The sequence below is a fragment of the Triticum dicoccoides genome, chromosome 7B (assembly GCF_002162155.2).
Source record: "Triticum dicoccoides isolate Atlit2015 ecotype Zavitan chromosome 7B, WEW_v2.0, whole genome shotgun sequence".
NCBI classification, from domain to species: domain Eukaryota; kingdom Viridiplantae; phylum Streptophyta; class Magnoliopsida; order Poales; family Poaceae; genus Triticum; species Triticum dicoccoides.
In genome coordinates, this window is record NC_041393.1 from 617,891,604 (window position 1) to 617,896,728 (window position 5,125).

A 5,125-nucleotide genomic window follows, 5' to 3' on the forward strand; every position below is an offset into this window, starting at 1 on the left:
CGAACCAGGTCGGTCGCTTCGTTCGGCTTAGACCGAACCGGTGATCTCTACGAACATGCCCAAAATCTAGAGAGCTTTTTTTTGTCTGTTTTGTTTTTTTCTTTTTAAAATAGTTTTTTTTTAGCATCAGTACAGACATAAGCGCTCATATACACGCGCATACACTCATCCTTATGAACGCACACACGCACACCCTACCCCTATGAGCACCTCCGAGAGACTGAGCCGGCATATCATCTTGAGATTTACGAAGTCACCGTAGACGCCTCGTCGTCGACGGGAACGTCTCCTCCCACTGAAAGCGCATCGTCGGAAATCCTGAAATAAATTCAGGAATAATGCGAGCACCAGGATTTGAACCCTGGTGGGTTGGGGATATCACTGTCCACCTAATCAACTCAACCACAGATTGATTCGCCTTTTTAAAATAGTTTAGATTGCTTACCGCATATGTCGCGTGGTTTCCTTTTGATTCTTGATTTCTTCTTTCCCATAGATGTAACAAACCGAAACGCTACTCACTTCGTTCTAGTGCAATTATATACTAAATATTCACACCAAAGTATAATTGCAGGAGTTGACACTTTGAGAGGTTACATATGAAGAATAGACGATGGAACCAGAGCGAACATTTGAGATGATCCTTTTTATTGGATGAAACTAGATGATACCTCATACATTGTGGCTAAAATATTTTGCAACATTTTTCAACGAGGTTCATCGCATGAAACATGAATATTTTGAGCAATAATATAAGAGCTAAGACTGATAATACATATTAGTTATTGTGTTTGATTATTGTATAGTTATAAAATATTTATTAAATATAAATAACACAATGAAATGAAAATTCTACATGTTTGCATGTTGAGGTGGGTTTTTCCGATACATGTTGCATGATGTTGTGGCATGCTTGCACGTTGAAAGAAATAGGTTAGTGAGAGTGAAACTTTTCTCATACATGTTGTGTGATGAGCTGGCATACTTGCATATTGAAAGAAATAGGTCAGTGGGGGCTAGCTATTTATTTGGATACAGAAGATCAGGGGAAGGGGCCCACCCACTTGAATTGGGAGTGGGGTGGAGATGTTTGTTAGGAAGGTTATGTTAGACCCCAGGCATGCACAGACCAATCCGGAAGGTCCGAACCAAAATCTTGACATTCATGCTGGGCTTGAGTCAGCTTTTCGACCCGAAGGCTGGCCAGAAAGTTCGAACAGTGCATAAATGACTATTTTACTAGAAATATAGGTTAATATATCATTTAAATATCCTAAAATTAACTATTTTAATTAAAAAAATGCATTGTTCATGTGTTTTGGGTTGGGCCGAGCTCGAGCTTGGGATTTTGAGGTCGGGCTTTACAAAGCCCGGCCCGATGAATGCCCAAGTTTAGGTTATTGAAGGAAACACGTAGGATTACCTAGGTCTAACATTTTTGTGACAAGTTAGTTCCAAAATCATCAAGAATATATCATCCATGTAGGAGCGCTCTATTTTTTGCTCGCGTCGCTGTTGGAGAACGTTGCATAAAATAAAAAAATTCCTACGTTCACCAAGATCAATCTATGAGTTCATCTAGCAACGAGAGAGGGGAGTGCATCTACATACCCTTATAGATCGCGAGCGGAAGCGTTCAAGAGAACGGGGTTGAGGGAGTCGTACTCGTCGTGATCCAAATCATAGGAGATCCTAGCGCCGAACGGACGGCACCTCCGCGTTCAACACACGTACGGTCAGCGTGACGTCTCCTCCTTGATCCAGCAAGGGGGAAAGGAGAGGTTGATGAAGATCTAGCAGCACGACGGCGTGGTGGTGGATGCAGCAGGGTTCCGACAGAGCTTCGTCGAGCTTCTGCGAGAGGGAGAGGTGCAGCAGGGGGGAGGGAGGCGCAAGACTTCAGGGTGCGGCTGCCCTCCCTCCCCCCCCTTTATATAGGCCCCCTGGGGGGGTGCCGGCCCTGGAGATGGGATCTCCCAAGGGGGGCGGCGGCCATGGGGGTGGAGTGCCCCCCCAAGGCAAGTGGAGGCGCCCCCCCACCCTAGGGTTTCCAACCCTAGGCGCAGGGGGGCCCAAGGGGGGCGCACCAGCCCAAGGGGCTGGTCCCCTCCCCACTTCAGCCCACGGGGCCCTTCGGGATAGGTGGATAGGTGGCCCCACCCGGTGGACCCCTGGGACCCTTCCGGTGGTCCCGGTACAATACCGGTAACCCCCGAAACTCTTCCGATGGCCGAAACTGCACTTCCTATATATAATTCTTTACCTCCGGACTATTCCGGAACTCCTCGTGACGTCTGGGATCTCATCCGGGACTCTGAACAACTTTTGGTTTGTTGCATACTCATATTCATACAACCCTAGCGTCACCGAACCTTAAGTGTGTAGACCCTACGGGTTTGGGAGACATGTAGACATGACCGAGACGGCTCTCCGGTCAATAACCAACAGCGGGATCTGGATACCCATGTTGGCTCCCACATACTCCTCGATGATCTCATCGGATGAACCACGATGTCGAGGATTTAAGCAACCCCATATACAATTCCCTTTGTCAATCGGTACGTTACTTGCCCGAGATTCGATCACTGGTATCCCAATACCTTGTTCAATCTCGTTACCGGCAAGTCACTTTACTCTGCATGATCCCGTGACCAGACACTTGGTCACTTTGAGCTCATTATGATGATGCATTACCGAGTGGGCCCAGAGATACCTCTCCGTCATACGGAGTGACAAATCCCAATCTCGATCCGTGTCAACCCAACAGACACTTTCGGAGATACCTGTAGTGCACCTTTATAGTCACCCAGTTATGTTGTGACGTTTGGTACACCCAAAGCACTCCTACGGTATCCGGGAGTTACACGATCTCATGGTCTAAGGAAAAGATACTTGACATTGGAAAAGCTCTAGCATAACGAACTACACGATCTTGTGCTATGCTTACGATTGGGTCTTGTCCATCACATCATTCTCCTAATGATGTGATCCCGTTATCAATGACATCTAATGTCCATAGTCAGGAACCCATGACTATCTGTTGATCAACGAGCTAGTCAACTAGAGACTCATTAGGGACATATTGTGGTCTATGTATTCACACGTGTATCACGATTTCTGGATAATACAATTATAGCATGAATAAAAGACAATTATCATGAACAAGGAAATATAATAATAATCCTTTTATTATTGCCTCTAGGGCATATTTCCAACAGTCGCAACGTATTTGTAAATGCATCAAGTGCCCCTTAGTGGTTTTGGAGTATTGAAGACCAATGTGTTAAGCGACTAATGTGTTTGTGAGTACACACATGTGTTATAGTCCTTGAAGATTTGGTTTAACCAACGAAAGACGACCCCTAAATGTATATTTCTTCAAGTGAAGAAATTGATGCGACCTGTGAAGAAATGATGTGAAGACTTGGAAGCTTGAAGACTTTATTTTCATAATTTCTTTTCTTCTTACTATGAGTCATAGAAAAATCATACTGTTAAATAAGGTCTAGGTGATACGTATATCATTTTTCAAAGTGATGCTCAAATTTATACATACTTGCCATAAAGCAAGTGAAAATCTCCGACAGAGCTAACGAATTCGCTAGCGACAAAGACGCAGTTTTTCTGGTCACTGACAATTTTGGCCAGACTGAGGAGTTAGGATTTCGCCAGTACGATATGCCTATCGTAAGAAAATTTAATGCCCCGACGAAATTGTGAGTTTATTTTTCTAACCGTTGTTGCGCCGCGTGCCAACTGTCGAGTGGATCCTTATCCTAACAACGATCATGTCCGAAGAGGCATTTGCCCCTAGCTATAAATAGTCGACTCCTATCACCACTTATTGGTTGACTGCTCTAGAGAACTTGACACTTGTCACTTGAGAGCAACCCTTCCTGTGACTACGTTGAGAGAAACCAAGTGAGGAAAAACTCAACCAGACACAAAGTGAATGAGCATCACTAAAGAGTTTGATCTTTGTAATTCGACCCATGTTATCTTTGAAAATTGTCATTCTTCTAGGCGATTGGGTGTCATGTTCTAAGCACCCCAAGAGTAATTGTGCGTGTGCTGATGAACAAGTCTGTGAAAGTTTTAAAAGTCTACCTTGAAAACTTACCACGAGTGATTGGTGAGGTCTGTTATAACCTTAGTTCAAGAGGAATAGTGTGAAGACTAAGTGTCTTTGAAGTTCAACTCAGCCACCTCAACCAGACGTACAGTTGATACAACAACTGAAACTGGCCTATCAAATCGTTGTGTCTTCATCGAACCAATCTGGTTTCAAATTCCTCACCCCTTTACTTTAAGTTATTCCACCGCTGAAGAACATGTGATCTACTTTCTGAAGAATTTGAACCGAAGAGTTTCATCATGTTGTTTTTTATTTCTTCGCTCCATCTTCTTCATGTTTGAATGCTTGTATAATTACATGTTCTTCACTTATATGTATCTTGTATGCATGCTTTTTGTTTCTGTGATGACTTAGTTCGTCGCGTTTCTATTTCCTCACTCTGATCTTCGTCAATTTATCAGAGTTTGGCAAATTTCTAAAAGTATACCATTCACGCCCCTCCCCCTCTAGAGTAAACATGTGCTTTCAGTATTGACATGTTTGGTATAGTAAAATAATAACGGGACTGCCGAAATCAATAATGAGAAGCAGTCCTTCAAAGTTCGTCCTCATCTTATCAGGTTGTGACGAGTGGCACGCTCAACCTGAGAGTTTTCTCATTTTTCGTAGATTCAATTATTCAAAATGTTTTATCTCTTAAATCATGCGTCCAAATCTCGAACCGTTTCCACTCCGTCAGGTGTGCCTGTGCCTCTCGCGGAAAAAACGTTTTTTCTTTCCAAGAGGACGTATGTGCCTCTCGCGGAAGTAAATACATACCTTCATGAAAAATAAATCTATGCCTCTCACGATATAAGAAAAAAATTATTTTTTCCTTGTCCAAAAGGAACGCCGTACATTTCCGGAAGCAAATCCGGCATGCAAGCCCGGCACACGACCAGCGGGCCCAACCTGTTCACTTGCCCGGGCAGCGGCCCGTGCCTTTCACGCGCGGGTGACTCCCACGGGCCCACCAGTACACAAACCCTCACAGCTCCTCCCTGGTAAGAT